At 32.2% G+C, this 18,552-nt stretch overlaps 1 long non-coding RNA gene and 1 pseudogene across 1 annotated transcript in view; one reads left to right on the top strand and one right to left on the bottom strand.

The window, feature by feature from the left end:
- Positions 1-18,552, bottom strand: part of LOC120588124 (uncharacterized) — a 124,316-nt gene that overhangs the window by 59,474 nt on the left and 46,290 nt on the right. The window lies entirely within an intron of this gene.
- LOC120588511 (uncharacterized) lies at positions 16,378-16,495 on the top strand (annotated as a pseudogene).

The raw sequence follows: 18,552 nt of genomic DNA on the forward strand, positions 1-18,552 counted from the left end.
CTACAGCTGCAAACTTGGAGCTGAATGTTTACCCTACTGATTTGTTAAAATGAAAGGCACTGTACCCATTACATATTATGCACAAAATAAATTGTTGTTACTTTATTGAGCATCATCAAAAGTACTCAAGTCAATACAATGAGATTAAAAGAAATTACTTCAGAATATAACGTTTATGTGCACAATTCCTGAAATGTGTTTTTTAGTTTGTGACCAATACTCTCTAGCTGATTGACATTAATTAAGATACGCAAAGCACTAATTGAAGAAAACAAAAAAGATCCCCAACACAATTGCTTCGCAAAATAGGGAATAGGATGTCATCTATCATAGTGTCTGAGTTCTATTAGCATGACACTATGCTTTCTTTTCTTTTCCCTGCAAAATCTAAATTTATATTCCCATATGATACATTTGTGCCCTTGGTAGCATAAGCTAATCAACACTTTTTTCTTTTGTCCTTTTTTTTCCTTTTCCTTTTTTTATTTCAAAAATTATAAATTCACTCAATATTCCAAGAAAATAAAACAATTTGCTGACTTTCTCTTTTATTTTATTGTTTTCTTCTTTCAACCCCTCCCCATAATCTTTTTTTCAGTCCCTTTACTTCCAAAAAAGTCTCATTCATTCTAGAATATGAAAATTCAGACCAAATAAAAATTATAGTATTATTTGTGGAAAGGAGAAAGGTGTTATTTTATATTAGTATAAATCAAAGTATTAAATCATCAAACAAGCACCTCCAAGTATGAAAATTTGGCCTCCCCAAATCTCACCAACTCATGAAAATTTGGCCTCCCAAGATCTGACCAAAATCTGGCAAATCGCCTGTTTGCCAAATTTTTATAGTTCATCACTACAAAGTCTCAAAATATTGGCTAAAAACGGAGAAAATAATATAACTGTCATAAGCAAAATAGAATCACCCAACACACAGGAAATCAGCTACATAACTTGAAAAGCACACTTTATGAGTTTATCACAAACTTCTTATCAAGGTAGATCATTGAATACCTTTATACTTACTGAATAATAGGTATAAAGACTATACTGTGGAAAGATCTACCACAACCATACACAACTATATTATGTTCCTTTCTCAACATTTTTCTTTATGTTATACTTATGTCTCCTAAAAATAATAAAAGTACTATATCTGCTTAGGAGTCAAAATGGAAAATACTCATTCTTTTATATAGGGACATATTTATCAATGTATTACACCTTCACATTTATTGTATCAAACAATATCCCAGTCAACACCTTAGCCATATATTCTCCTATCTTTGATTAGTGTAATGGAATTCTGGGTATGCCTTACAGAATTTTTACCTGGTCCATTCTGAATCCACGTTGTACTAAGCCATGTTTCTTTTCAGGTCTGAATAGCTAAACCCGACATTTGATGAATTAAAGCAATGTTTTTTGTTTTTTTTTTTATATTATTATTAAAAATACATACTGAGAAAAACAAACTTAAGAAAGAATAAAGATTGACTCTACAAATTGGAACAAATAAAGCTCAAAACACAAAAGAGCGGAGTTATATTAAAATAAGTATAATTTAAAAGTCAAATTTAAATATATGCAGAAAGCAAATGAAATTATGTGTATTTTAACCATCAAGAATAGACAATATTATTTCCCTCAAAATTCTTAAGTTTTTTTAATGAAATAATATAGTGTTTAAAATATGGGGAAAATGACTGAAAACTGAGTAGTGTTACTATGGAAACAGAAAACCATTCAACTAGTTTTAGGCTAAGAAAAGTGAAAACAGATTCTTGTTCTATGAGAAATAAAGAAAGATATGCAATTTAGTAGTTACATTTTTTACTTAATAAAGATTCTAGTAATATTTTAAAGCACATTTCTTATAGAAACATGTTCTGAGTCTTTGGAAATACATACATTTTTTAAATTAAGAAACCATAGCTCAAATTCTGAAGGCAATGTTGATGTTCTTGGGATAAAGATGGTACATCAAAGAAATGTATTTTATTTTTTGATTAATTCAACATATATTTATTAGATTTCTACAATGTCCCAGCACCATCATAGATACTGAGATAAAAAGTGAAAAAATCTTTATTATCTTAGCAAGAAAAATGAAGTAGAAAAAAAGATACTAATCATTTAATCATATATATAATTATATATCACTATGAGATCTTTGCATATGTTTTTCCTGCTGGAGAAAGGGGGATGGGAAAGTAATTCCTGACATAAGGAAAATGTATAGTAAATTCTAGAAACTATTTTAAAAAATCCAGTAGGAGCCTAAACATACAGGATCTTATAGATCAGTTAAGACTTTGGTCTTTAGTCTAATGCCAATAGAAACTATTGAAGTGCTAATCAGAGAAATTTAATGCTCATATTTTTATCTCAGAGAAAATTAAATTTTAGACTACATTGCTCAGCTTTGTTGTGGAAACAAACATCAAAAACTATGAAACAACAAAAGGTTTGTATGTGAATAGCTGCTGGTCAGTTCTGTCTGCCAGGCTACAGTTCTGCTTCCTAAATTTTTTTTAATTTCAGATCAGGCTGAAGGAGCAGCCTCTATTTGGAACATGCTCTTCTCAAGGCACATTAAAAAAAAAAAAAAAAAAAAAAAGGCCTCCAGCAACCCACAATGTTCTTAAAGGCCCTGGCTAAAAGTGGAATGAGATCTGTTTTGCTCCATTGGCTCCCACAAGTCACACAGGCAGATGGGCCAAGTGGTCAGAAAGTGTACTTACTCCAATGATAGGTGTGGTAAACCACATGGCAAGGGGATTGGAGGGGAGATATATAATCCTTCATTAGAGAGGAAGAGAATAGTTAGGAACAATAAAACAATCTACCACAGAAATTTTTCTAACTTACCCATGCTAATATATACTTTTGTTACTCTAATAAATAAAAGTATAAGGTCATATCATTCTTAAAATTGCCTTGCTAATTACTTAAGTATGAGGGAATTTCTAAACCTGTATGCAATTATCCGTTGCCTCTGAGAAATTTGTCTAGTCATGTGGCCTCCTGAGAATTTCACCAATCTGTCTGGAAATTTGAACATCTCCTGTCTGATCAAAGTGTCCCAAGTATAAGAGTTTTAATGTTCCTAAGAATCTTATTCATACAAATAAATACTAATTTTCATAAGTATTATTCCATGAAAGTTTGTTTTCATTAAGTATGCCCTTTTAAAAAAGACCCATTTGTACTGTAATTATTTTTTATTGCTATGTAACATATTACTATAAATTTAGCTATTTACAACCATACAGATTTATTGTCTTATATTTTTCTTGGGTCAGGAATCAAAGTACAGGTTAGCTGGCACCTCTGCTAGTCTCACTCAGCTAAAATTAAGGTGGCAGCCAGGGTCTTCTTCCAAATGTCCTGGTTGTTGGCAGAATCAGTCCTTTGAGGGACATTATCTAACTAGCTGTAGGTTAGACAGTTCTCGGCTCCTAGAGGCCACCCTTGGGGCTTAGCCAAACACCTTCGTCCCCATAGACAATTGATAGCATTCTAGTTTGCTTCTTCAAGGTCAGCAGGGAAATCTGCTGTTTGACTCTGGCTTCTTTTAAGGGCTCAACTGATTATATCAGTCTCGCTCAGGAAAATCTCCTTTTTGATTAATTCAAAGTCAACTTATTAGAAATCTTATTTAAATCTTCAGCATCTCTTTTGCCATATAAAGTCACATAATCACAACAAAGATACCCCATCATATTCACAGTCTTTCCCACACTCAAAGGGAAGTAATGACTCTTCTGAGCTATCTTAGAACTCTGCCTACCACACATGACTACATTTTTATTTTTTTAACAACTGGCCCTGTGGACTCATTTAACAATCTAAAATTATAGCAATAGAAATTAAACAGCACAATCCATTATAAGTACAATTTGACAAATGATATGCCTGTAAGATCCTTGAGGGAAAAAAAAATTCACAATATATACTATGTTGAGAAACAATCTACAATTTAAAACTCACTTCATATGAACATATATTTAAACTTAAAATAATTTTACTATAAAAAGTGAGTGAGCCAGAGAGGTCTAAGAGAGAACTAAGATGGGTTCCTTAAAATTCCACACCCACAATTTTTCTAATTCAATCCTTTTCTTTTGCTTATTCCCTTTCCTCAAGGGATGATCCTACATGAACATCAACACAGAGAACCACTACCAGCAATCTCAAAAGACATGTAATTAGTAAACACCATCAACCCAGGATACTCTAGATTCCTGAAAATTGTGAGCTAGGTTTTTAGTAAATAAGCAAACAAATCAATAAAAGAGAGAGAAAGACAATATTGGTTGGCAACCCTAGTCTTATGCCAACCAACATAAATTATGAAATTTGTGTTTTAATCTGAATGCTTAGCAAATTCCAAAGTTATATTGATTTTCTGCTGTTTTAAATTCTTAGGAAAACCATATATATTCAAAAATAAGTATATAGCTGTACTATTTTTTTTATTTTATTCAGAGTTTATAACAAACCGAATATCTGAGGGTGAAAACTGATGAATGTTAAATGATGAAGGAAATCATTACATTTTAATATAAGTAGAAACGTTCTAAGGCTAATAAATAAAAACCTAGACACAGTTGAGTTGTCATTTATGACTGAACAATCATCTAATTTCAGCATAGTATAAATTACAGTATAAATATTTAATTGTTTATCAAAACTACTCAAGGGAGAGATGAGTTTTTAGGTACATTCTGCAGACGGGCATAAAGAAGTGCCGAATTATCCAATTCGATTAGAACTTGAAAACTGCACACTTTGAGATTCACTGCCCATGTGAGTGGATTGACATTTACTTTATTTTTTTCTGTGACACTTTTTATTGTTTATAAGCTTCCTACGATTTTATATCTTTTATCCTATTATAAAATAGAAGGCTCAGATCTTAAAATATAAAGATATAAGCTTTAAATTATAGTTTTACCAAGCTGAGTAAGATGAACTGGATATATAAGAATAGAGAAATTAACTAAAACATAACTTAAAAATATAATAACATTCTACCCTCCACAGTGGTAAAAATATTAAAAATGTATGGCAAAATACACTGAAATCTCACTATAATGTTTTAAGCCTAAGACAAATTCAGTAGAAAAAGGGTTTGTCTTGCATTTTACCAAAATTTGGAAGGTAAAGACAGAAAAAGGGTCACAACTCTAAGATGATCTCTTGCTCTGATCCCTCAAGGACTGTGTTATAGAAAAATTTCACAGTGTTCCCTCAGTCATCAATAAAATGAACAGATATTTAAAAATTCAGGAATTTATTCATACTTCTGGAAATATTTTTATTTTCCAGCTCCTCCTTCAAACCATTCAAACATTATTCTATTACTTAAAATAAGAATAAAAATTAAGATTTAGTATTAAAAATCAGATAATCTTTTTAAACTCTTTTCTTACTTTGCAAATTTACTTCAGGGAAGTTGTTCTTTTTTACTGTTCAAGAAATTATAACATACAGATTCTGGTAACCACCACAACAATCAGATTTCAGAATAGGTCTATCATCCCTCCAAAACTCACTAGAGCCATACTCTGTAGTCACAGCATGTCTCTTCCCCTGGCAAATGCTGATTTATTCTCTTCACTATAGCTGTGTCTTTTCCAGAATGTCACAGAAATGAAATATGCAATATGTGACCTTTACATGTGGAATGTTGTGTGTTGATACAAACAAGAGTAACCAAAAAAAAAAAAAAAATCCTCAATATAATCATGTGGAGTCCATTAAAGTAATTTTGTGGAAATAGAACTTAAATGTCTTCCCACAGGCTTGGAACTGAAGATAAAACCAGTTCTATAATATATGATGTCAGAATGAAAGGATAGAAATGGTCTGTCTGTCACCAGACTAAGACAAGAAAATGTAAAGCTATCCCCCAAATTCATCTCTCAGGAGTATTTATCTTTTAGATATGTTTTATGATTTTAGAATTTATTTAAAACTGGCTATACCCATTCTCCCTTTTGGAATCTGAGGCTACAATACACCCACCTATTAGGGTCAATTAATTTATGAGAAAGTTCCAACAGCTGTCAGCAAAAGTTCCTTTACATTTATTAAGGCATCAGAGAGCTGTCATATGTTAATTGCTAATCCATTTCTCACTTAGAATAATGAGACAACAAAAGGCTGAATTTACACTGCGTATTAAATTATTTTTTTAAACATAAATGGATATTTCTATAACAATAAGGATAAGCATTCCCCTAAAAATTTATCCCTTATTTGTGAAAACTTGTTTTCTGCAGTCCAGTTTTTGGAGAAAAAAAATATAAACAGAGGAAAAAAGGACTTTCAATGGTTTTGAGTCATCTTTATAACGAGTTGTAGATCATAGGTATAATAATTTATAATAAAGGACAACTCCATAAAAATAGTTTATAAAGAAAATGCATAAATTTATATCAGTTGAAAGACTCTTGCTAGCTAGTCAGATAGTAAAGTGATAGAATAGACAAACTGGATACAATTATTGCACTTTGCTGGGACTGCACATCTAGAAGCAATAAAGAAGGTTTCATATTCTTATATAAATTTATGGTATTTTATTGGTTATTGGATGGTTCAAATGACCACTTTGAATCTCTATAAGAAAGGTTAATGAGAAAACTTTTAAAGTGTTTGATGTTGATAAGAGTCCTTATCATTTACAGATGTGTGTTAAAAAAAAGTCAGGGATTGGAGAAAAATCAAAATTTCACTTTATACTTCCTATTATCTGTCAGTTTCTTTTCTAATATAATAATATAAAACTTCAAAATTGATCAGTTAGTCATCATAGTATTTACAAATTGGTGAGATTATATTGATTCATGTATACTTCACTACCCTGGTAGGTTGCAAAATATTAATAATGAAAGTTTCTCTCATAAATAATATAATAGAAAAGCCTTATCTTGAAATACTGTATTTTAATCGTTGTAGATTAGAGAATTGTCACACAGAATTACACGTGCTAAAATCTGGCTCTCAATCTTCAAGGCCTTGGAAAATAGCTATTCCTCAAATAAGTCACAAAATAATATTTTTATTTTGTTCTTGTGTGCTACATAGTCATCCTATAGCCAATTTATTTTGTCACTGAGGACAGTTAGACAATTCATGTATTTCCTCTTTTTGGACATTCTATTCCATAAGCTACTTAAGAAGTCATTGGCCTTGATTAACAATAAACATTTACTGAGCCTCTGCTGTGTGTCAGGTGCTTTATTAGTCACCCTTTTAAAAGAAGAGTCACTCCAAAGCAAACATACCCAGTTAGGTTCCCTATTTCCAATTCCTCCGAGGGCCATATCTATTCAATCACTTGGAAGATTTATTCACATGAAATAGAATCTCTACCTGTTCAGTTGATGAAATTTGTACTCCTAAAAATATGATATGGGACAATCAGCATTGTGTCTATAGAGCAATTAGATTAGTAAATTAGGTTGGCAATCAAGGAGAGGTCAGGAGTAAGGGCTCAGAGTTAATAGGGCAGAAAGATAACATTGGAGTAGGATAGATATATAACAAAGAAGGGCTTGATTTGATCTGAGGGAGAGGAAAGAAGGATCGACTCCATGCAAAAGCATGAAGTAGTGCATGTTTAGTGTCTGCCATTCCACTTTACATTCTCTTTGGCTCCATGGAAACAATCTTTCTTTTTTTTTTTCACTCATATAACTGGTGTTTTTCTATCCACCCACTAAGAAAATTTATTCTTGAAAAGAATATAGCTTTCTTCACTTTAAGGTGTAAAATATAAACCTTCAAATTCTGTCCTATTTGTTCCACACTGGAAAAGAATCAGCTAAAGATAAGAATTAATGTATCATGTAAATAGTACCTGCTGATCCTACCACCTCAGGTCTGACTGCCCTTGACGTCAAGAAAAAAGTGTTTAAACTAACTCTGGGCTGCCTGTTCTCCTTCAGGGAATTTTGAATTCTGGGAAGAGGAAATAAACAAGAGCCAGGGAAAGGTAGGAGGGAACAAAGTTTTAGATATTTAATAATTCTTCTCTGGTTATCAATGTTATCCCTGACTTATGTTTGTTTTTTTGGCCTTATTAAGCTGACTTTGTGTCAAGTCACTGTAAGCTCATAAAAGCAAATTGCAGATGACAGCCAAGCATTGATACAGGATCTGCATCCCTCTCCAAGTCCATCCTCTGTCATGCCTAATATATCGCTATAGGCTCCTAGTTCCAAATTCTGGATTATTTATGGTACTTCGATACTCTCCTTCAAACATCACCCCTCTTGTTCTGGTTTGCTGACAGACTAGTGTTTTGGACGCTGGTGCTTCTCTCCTGTTTAGGTGTTATCTGTGGGCAGAAGAGGATTAACTCAGCAGGTCTGAGTTACTCAAACTCTGCACATACCAATAAAAGACTTGTTTTCAGGACAGATCCTTGTCTGGATCCTGCAAGATAATCTCTGAACCCTCCAAAATGAGGTGCCCTTGCTAAATAAAGAGAATTGTGATAGGTAGACCAAAAATAAATATCCATAACGAAGTAGCATTTAAGGCTTTTATCTAGGCCTAGGTTTTGCTTTGTCTCCCAGCACCCCTTGCTTCTCACCAAACTTTGTATCTGCTTTTAGTTACAAAAGTTTGTTCATTATTGTACAAACATATGTTGCTATGCCTTTATGTTTCTGGTCACGCTATTGTTTGTGTTTAGAAGAGCCTTCCTCATCATCTTTCAAACTTTTATTTACCCTTCAAAACTCAATTCAAATACAACTTTTTTGGTGACATTTGTCATAATCCATCAGTCAGAATCAATTGCTCAGTCTGTGCTAATTTAGACAGTTTATATTTCTATTATGAATTCACAGTCTTAGAGTTAGTTGTGTTTATCTTTGTCCATCAGAAGATTAAAGAACAAGAAAAAAATAAGTGTCTTAATTATTTTTACATCCTCTAATTTGTGGTGGTACCCGTGAGTAGCTGGGCACCATCCTGCTGGGCACTCTCTCAATTTATAATCTAAGTAAAAAGCATAATTGCTATGTAAAAACAGTATTAAGATAAATCTTCTAATCTCACCTTCTCACCAGATTGCAACCAATAAATATAAGCCATATGGATATTCTGGAATCACTTCTAATTCTTCTAGTACTTAAATCATAATAAACAATAAATATTTTAGTTAAATTTGATTGAAGCAAAAAGCTACCTAGTTTCCCTTAAAATATTCTCATTGGCCCACAGCTAATTGTCCTACTAGTTAGATGACAAGTTGAAAATTAAGGTTTTAAGTAATAAGTGTTTGAGCGAGATCATAGGATGAGAGTATGTAGTATCAGTATAGAAGTGAATTTAATTTGGATACATCATAAAAGATACAGAATTGTTATATATGCATATCTAAATAGTAGAAAGAATTGTTACTCATGAATAAATTGATTATATATCATACGTAAAAATATTACAAAATTTAGCTTTTTTTAAATAGTACATTTATAATCAATATAATTTGTTCTGTGATTATACCTATTGCTGTCTTTTTACAGACTATGACTACTGGATTACAACCAAATTTGTCAGCTGAATTCCAGCTGCAGAAATCATGTTTCTCTTAACTATATGAGAAGGAGAAGGAGCACAGACTCATTTCCAAGCCTCAGGTTGAGACCATAGTGTCGGCTGAAAAATAATAAACTTTAACTTTTTAAATGAGTTCCTTTTATGGGGAAGCCACTTAGAAAGTATAAATATGAAACTAGTTATAGTGTATTTTTTGATACATTTCAGATTTCAGCCAAAGCTAGAAAGGATGCTCGTAATATTACAGAAAAAATTTTCCTGCCTACCAACAGATAATGCTATCTAAAATAATCTCACTAGAGTGATGCATATTATACACTTACAGATTCTCATAATATAAATATTCAGAATAAAGCAAAAAAATCACATTATAATTTTAAATTTAATTATCCAAATCATCTATTTTTGCCTTTACTTTCATATGTTTTTTCCCAAAAGCTGAAATTTATCTTACGACATAGAAAAAGACATTTTCCAATAAATGTACAATTGAGATTTTATTTTAGTTTTGTTTTTTTACTTTTAGATATAGTTCTAGAATTGAAGATCTGTTTTTGTGTTATATATTAATTTATCTTTTCTAACTTGTTTTTTAGTAAACAATAATAACATTTAATGTTTAAGCATGTAGATGCAAAATATGGTATTTAAGGTCTTCAATGAGCATTCCTACTATACCTTCCTAGCTAAACCTTGCTCTACTATTGTACAATAACAGGATGAATCAGTTATGCTGACCTTCTCAGATTACTGAATAGCCCCATGACAATGTCTTTCACTTACTGATATCATGTATTAGTGACAACACCAAATATTGTACATACTCTAATGAAAATTAGCATATTAGAATGGTTTAGACTTGCAAATATTTGAGGTTAAATACCAAACAAATCACTTAGTAGTTATGTGCCCATGGCAAGCTACTCGAACCTCTTTATGCTTACTTATCTTCATGTTTGATTTGGTGATAATAATAGTACTTAAGTTGTAGCGTTTTTATGAACACAAAATTAGTAAATCTATGAGAAGTGCTAGACAACTTGCAAGTGCTCAATAATTGTTAATTGGTGTTTTAGTCCTAGATTTGTCGCTAAATAATGTGAAACATCAGGCAAGTCATTTACTCTCTTTTGTCAAATGAAGATAATAGCACCTTTCTTAAGTAGTTACTAAGGTTGTCATCAGTGCAAAGTTTTAAAATTTTAGTAATTTACATATTAAATTAAAAGACTCTCTTTTACTATAAGTGATTAGTCTTAAAGGGGGTAGAGTAAATAGAGTTAAAGATGTGTTGAAAGTAGGTATAATTGTAAATGGAAGATACGAGAAGATAAAAAAAGAGAGAGAGAATAAACCAAGATATCATCTACCCAAACCTGAAATTCTATAAACACTGAACAGAATGTGTGACATGTACAAACCAAAATCAATGTCTGTAAAACACAGAAACCTGAAAAACATTATATAATAAGAAAACATTATAAACTTACGATAGAGCAATTGTTTTTAGAAAATGCAACATGGTAAGTACTCAATAAATATTTGTTATTATGAATATACATCTTCAGAACAATCTTACAATGTATATATTTTTTATCTCCAATTTACTAATCACAAAACAGAAGTTCATAAAATTTAGGTAAATTACCCAAGTTCCACAGCATAATTAAAACAAACTCAAATCTTCTGCCAATAAAGCTTATTTTTCTCCTAAGATAATAAACTTCCTCTCAATTCCATGAAATCACAACACATAAGTATGTCTGAAGCAATGGTATAAACCCAGGCTGAAATAGCCAACACATCTTTCCAAACACTTTAGAAAAAATTATGTTTCTTTTTCCATTAAAAAGAAGTAGAATATATGATTCATGTGGCCATATAAATTTAAATGGTAATGGCTTCATCAATATCTTAAAGGAAGAAGTTGAATAATTAATTACCACTAGAAAAACATTAACAATGCAAGAGTGTGACATAATCTTCTGTAGGTTTGTATAAGGTCAAGTACATATATTTTTTATTGTATTATGTTCTATGTATCAAATCGTATGGGGAATTTCAAGGATAGTTTTGCCACATGCAATTTTAACCTTTCATATTGGCTTTAATTTTTATTTTTTTGCTTTTCATTATTTATTTATTTATTTTTATGGTGACATTGGTTAATAAAACCCAGTAAGTTTCAGGTATAAAATTTAGCAGTAAGGTGTGTGTGTGTGTGTGTGTGTGTGTGTGTGTGTGTGTGTGTGTGTAATGCATTGTGTGTTCACCACCCATAGTTAGATTTCTTTAAGTCACCACATGTTTGACCCCTTTTACTCCATCTACCTTCTCCCACACACACCCTCTGGTAACCACTAGTCTATTGTCCATGTCTATGAGTCTCTGTTTATTTGTCCTGTTTGTTTGTTGCTTTTAGATTTATATCCTGCATATAAGTGACATCACGTGGTTTTCGACTTTTTTGTCTGGCTTATTTTGCTTAGCAAATATTACTCAGCCATAAGAAGAGATGAAATACTGCCATTTGCAACAATATGAATGACTTTAGAACCTAACATTACACTTCCCATCCACTGATGGGAAGCAAATTTAATCAGTTCTCCTTAGATGATAATATTTCTTATATTCTCTGTATTAGTGAAAGTATACTAATGGCTATAGTCCACAAATGTTGAAATTTCAGTAGCTTATCACAGTGAACATTTATTTCTCGTGCAAAATACCTCAAATGGGTTTTCCTGATCAGAGGGTGACTCTCTTTCTAGCTGTGATTCAGGGATCTAGGCCTCTTCCATATTATAAATGCAATCTTTCAACTTTATTGCTTGGCTTCTAAGATCTATGGACCATTTGCTGCAAGGAGAAGAACAGGGAAAAAAATCATAAATGGGAGGTTTTATATTCCTGACCTGGAATTCTGACGGCTTTTTAGAATTTCTACTGTATATACGTTATGCATTGTATACATCACAATGTATATTTAATATACATCCCTTTGACTAGAACTCAATCACATCGTTGCACTTATCTACAAAGGAGGATGAGAAAAGCAATCTAGGTCTGCACACAGGAAGAAGATGTGGAGACACTCTCCAAATTGAGATATTGTAGATATCTTCTCTACAAGAAGACGATGTCTCATTCTAGAGTTTCACATATCCATGTTTTGAAGACAATTCCAAATAAACCTTCCTAAAAAGCTGAGCTTCCCCAACACAGATGTGATCCTTCCATAAGTGAACCATTAAAAAAGTTCATGGCATTTTTGTTTTGTTTTGTTTTTACATTGTTCTTAAAGAATGTAAAGGTAAATAGAGATGTTAAGGGTGTGATTCAGGAACCAATATCACAAGTTCAAACTCCAACAGGTTTCTGGATTAACTTTATGACCTTGAAATTTTGCTTTAACTCTCTGTGACTTAATTTTGTTATCTAAAAGATTCAGTTGGTGAGATATATAGACATATCTTAGAAGAGTGCCTGGCACATGGTGAGTACCCAATAAATATTATCAATTATCTTAAATCTGCCATTTATTATCCATTTACTTATTTCATAACCTTTCCTAAACCATAAACCTCCTGAAGTCCATGATCATACCTTACTCACTTGGGATCCTATGTATTCTTTCTATAGTACCTTAAGAATATTAGGCAATCAAATATTTGTTGGATCAAACAAATAATTTCTCTCTTATTTTTTTTATAAAAAAATTATATGCACTGTCATTTTCATGATGAAAAGGATAATACATCAGAATAAAATACATAATGATGCTTCCTATTGAGTTGTAAAATATTAAAATATATTTATAATTTTCCCCATTACTTCACACAGCTTAGTATATAAACATCCTTCTAAATGTTTAAGGTAGTATTTATGATTGCATTTTACCCTATGTGCCCTTTATATTAATGTAAACTCTTGAACAGTGACCAAAAATCATTACAGTTTGATGTCTTCCCAGTGGCCAGAATGAAATGAATTGGTCTCAGTCCAAATCCTGGTGGACAAGTGTCTAAATCAAAAAACATCAACACAATTAGCATCACTTTAGTTAATAGTTTTAACCACTGAGGTCAAGGATAAAATGAATAATAAAATTTGAACTAACCTTGCCATGCAAGTTGTACTCCTTCCAAAATAGAGGTTAGATAAGCTTAAAGGGATATCTGCTAACTAGTTAATTTGCAGAATAAAAGGAATAAAGGAACTTCAATTAGGCTGACTAGGAAGTTATGTAGTTTTATGAAACCTAATTTTTTTAATAATCATTTATTTTCAAATAGCCTTTAAAGGTTTTCTTCATGAAAAATTAAATTTTACCAAAACTAATAAGAATTTTCAACCTATTATTAATTTTGCAAATAAAGTTGAGAACTTTGTTTCATTCCCTAGTCACCATGTCATAGACTCACTGGCAAATTTCTAAAAACTTAGGATAAACACAAATATTCCCTAGGGTCTTTACAGAAAATAGAAGAAATGATCTCTGGATCCAAAGAAATTTATAAAGGACTTCAAAGTAGAAAAGCTAATTCTTTCTAGTAGAAAAAGGAAAAGCCTCACTATTACCCCCTTCATAGAATGATGGGATTCTCTACATTTTAAAAGAATCCAGATATTTCATTTTTACATATGAGATAATTAAGGTTCTTATAAGCTGAGTTGATTTACTCAGAGTTACACAGTGATCATTACTCTTCCTGTGGTACTTTAGTATCTACTCTAAACAGTTATGCATTAATAAAAATTTTTATTTATGCATACATGTGTGTATGTATGTGTTCAACACTGTTCAGGCACTGAGAAAAACATCCATGAGTAAAGTTGGTAGAACTTTATGCTTTTATGAAATTTACATTCTACTAATAGGAGAAAGAAAATAAATAAGAAATATGATGCAATATGACAAGGTCAGGGAAATCAGTTTGGGAGTGGTATATTAGTTTTCTAGGATTGCCATCAAAAGTATCTGTTGTTTAAGACTGGGAGGCTTAAAAAACAGAAATTTATTTTCTCACAGTTCTGTAGGCTGGAAGTCCAAGGTGAAGGCGTTGGTGGTGTTGGTTTCTTCTGAGATCCATGAGAGAAGGATCTGTTCTAGGCCTCTCTCCTTGGCTGGTAAGTGACCATCTACTCCCTGTGTCTTCATATCATCTTCCCTCTATACATGCATCTGTGTTCAAATATCCTCTACTTATAAGGACATCAGTCATACTGGATTAAGTCCCACCCTAATGATCTTGTTTGAACTTTATTACCCCTTTGAGAATTCTATCGCCATATACAGTCACATTCCGAGGTACTAGGGGTCAGAACTTCAACATATAAATTTTGAAGGGCTCACAATTTAGCCCATAAAGTAAAACTTGAATTTTAAATAAAATGATCAAGTTGGGTTTCAATGAAAAGGTGACATTTGTTCAAAAGGATGGAGATAACTTGCAAAACAAAAAAAACTTAAGTTGCAACTTTGTAATAAAAACCAAATTTGCAATTAATAAGAATTAACTAAAGCTAACTAAGGTAAGGACAAAGTAGAATCTCATAGAACCCAGGAAAGAGGTTTAGCTTGGTTTCAGGAAGACCCTAAAATCAGAACCCAGAAAGCCTCAAAGAATGTAGGCAGTGCTATGTCTCTCCATCTCTCTTTTCTGCTTATCTGTTTTATTCTCTTCCTGTCTCTCTCTGCTTATCAGGCCACATAGTTGCTGAAGACTCTCCATGCTTTCATAGTTAATATATATCCTATTTTCAACTGTTTGTAGAGATTTAGTAGCTATTCTTGAATACTAATTCCAAATTCCCAGGAGAGTCCGAATAGCCAAGTTAACTGTGGACAAAGACCTAGGATCATATAAAACAAAGAAAGATTCCCAGGATCCTTCTCTGTGGAAGAAGATGAGGGTATGACTTGTGGGCTAAGTAAATGCCTCCAACATCTTCTATTACAGACAGCAAAGTTTTCTTCTTTGGCTGTTAGAAATAACTTTTTTTTTTTTTAGAAACTTTATTGTTTCAGTCCTTTTTCCATTCTTACAATTCCTTCATCAGATTTTACCAATTCTCTGTCAGCTAAGTCTGAATATTTCTTCTCTGATATGGAAAGGTAGAAAGAGCACAGAAAGAGGAGTCATAAAAATTAAGTGAAATCCTAAATTTCACATTACATAGCCATATGATATTGAGCATGCTACTTTAAATGTCCCATCTAGAAAATGCAAAAAGCTATTGTCCATTATAGTATAATTGCTTGTTTGCCTAAACCCCCAACTACTCATTTAAAATATATTTATTAATTTATAATAAATAAAAATAATTTATTGATTTCTCACCATGAGCCAGGCACACTAAGATAGGATATGCAAACATGGGGAGGAGAGAAGGAACCTAGCACATTATCAACCCATAGGAATTACTGTAGGTTGAATGTTTGTGTTTCCCAAAATGTATATGTTGAAATCCTAACCCCCAAATAATAGGAGGTGAAGTCTTTGAGAGGTAATTAGGTCATGAAGGAAGAACCTTCATAAATGGGATCTTATGAAAGAGGCCAAAGAAAGCTCTCCCCACTTGCGTCATGTTAGGTTACAGTGAGAAGAGGTCTATGAATGAGGAAACGGGTTTTTATCAGACACCTAATTTGCCAGCACCATGATTTTGGACTTCTCAGCCTTTAGAACTGTAAGAAATAAATGTTCATTGTTTATAAGCCATTCAATTATGATATTTTTGTTCTCAGCTTAAATTGACTAAGGAAAGAATTGCTATTTGCAATTTGAAATTCCAGTCTATGGTCATGCCACCCTGAACAAGCCTGATCCCATCTGATCTTGGAAGCTAAGCAGGGTCAGCCTGGTTAGTACTTGGATGGGAGACCACCTAGGAAGATCAGGTGCTGTAGATATAAAAAAATAATAATAAAATAAAATAAAATTTTAAAAAATAAAATAAAATTCCAATCGGCTTTATGATAACCTTTACCTATTTTAATAAAGTTTGAAACAAAACCTTCCTATGAAAGTAAAACACAGAAAGTAGAGAGAAAAACCATAATGTTCTAGAGAACAGAAATTAAATCTTGTTACCCTAAATACTCAAGATTTCATAGATTTAAAAAAGAGTAAACAGTGATATTTTGTAGACATGTCCCCATTCTCATATCTTTCACCTATACATATATTTAAGAAGGGAAATTTCAGGACAGATGAAATCAGGGTGATTCCATGACAAACTAGTGAGGTATAAACCAGTATAAAAATAGGACCGTGAGATAACTATAAAATAAAAGCATTTTGGTCATCATATACTATTCATATTATATCTTGAAAGATATTCAATACTCTTTTACTCCACATAGATTACCAAAAATTTCACATGTGGTGATGGTTTTATTTTACCTCTAACTTCAGCCTCTAACCTCAACATTCATATCTCCCAAATGTAAGCAATCCATGAATAGCTAAGTAATTTAAGGTTATTAATTAAAGTAAAATTGGCGGTTTGACTGCAGATTTCAGCCTGTTTTCTTGTGATTCTTTAATGCAGTTGACTGCCTGCAAACATTTAAATGATTCCCCTGCCACTTGTCTATGTATTTAAGGAAATAGACTATTACAAGAACAAAGACCTACTTGGTTTTTCTAATTTGATGGAGGATAAAAGGAGGCTTTTGCAGCTATGTTTTATTTCTAAACTCATTTAGCACCAAGTGCATATATACTTCGACTTTTTTGAAACAGGTTCGTTGTGAAAATGGTCTAATAACAAGTAGTTGGACCTAGAGTTTTTATCCATCCCTAAATGAGCCCAAGCTTGTTTCTCATCATTTCTTTGTTTCACTATTATGTTCTCTTTCAGCCTATTCTGTGGTCTCCTTCTGAACATACTCTTTTTTGTACTGTGTTGTCTTTGATTGTGAATATCTCATTAGATGCAGTAATTTCTATTATGTGTTTAACAATATAAATTCATCAACTGATCTCTACCTAGAGATCTCTATTTTTCTTAAATAACCCATTGACAATTTATAATATGGGTGCTTGCTTAAAATCTGATTAATCATATTAGGAAAATATAAGTTAGTAAGCCATTAAATTAAAAAAAGAGTACAAAATATAAATGTTTTATAATTCTGAGGTTGACTGACCAAGACAAAGCTTGCTTGCAGATAGTTTGTTACAAATGTGACTCAGATTTGAGAGCATAGACAGGAAAACATGGAAGGAGGGAAAGTAATGTAAGACTGCAGAATATAAAAAACTTAGGGTCAAGATACCAGCTCTTTTACTTCTGTGTAAGTGGGACATTTTTTTGTGGTGTCCTGCAATTGTCTTGTGTGGGCTCCCAAGTGATGATTATTAATTTTCAGAAAATTGGCAAGTTGTTTTCCAAACCATTGGTACTTTGAAATTAGCCACTGTAATCATCAAACACTCCCCATCAAGATGTTTATTTTTTCCTAAGGAACACCACTCATGCAAATTTTTATCTGTTCTATATGGATCTACAGACTACAGTGACATTTTTTGTTAAAAAGTTTTGTCGGAACACAGTGACACTCGTTCATTTATGTATTACCTACTGCTTTCACACAATAAAGTCAGATTTGAGTAATTAGGGTACAGATTGTATGACCTACAAACCTTAAAATATTTACAATATGGCTTTTTACAGTAAAAGACTGTTAAACTACATTAAACAACGCTAAGTGATTTTTCTGCCTTGGTAATACAAAACTCAACAGAAAGATTATTCCATTTACATCTTTGCATTTGTTTATCAGTATAATAAGTGGGGGTACCCTCACTCTTTCCTGAGTAAGGTTTATGTATTTCTATCCCAACCCTTGTGCTTGGCTCCTCATATGTAGATATGTTTCTTAGCTCCCTAAATTTATCTGGCAGTTACAGAAGGATTTTAAACAGATTTTAATCTCCCAGACCCCGGATAACTACATCCTAG

The sequence above is a fragment of the Pteropus medius genome, unplaced genomic scaffold, assembly GCF_902729225.1.
Source record: "Pteropus medius unplaced genomic scaffold, Ma_sr-lr_union100, whole genome shotgun sequence".
NCBI classification, from domain to species: Eukaryota; Metazoa; Chordata; class Mammalia; order Chiroptera; family Pteropodidae; genus Pteropus; species Pteropus medius.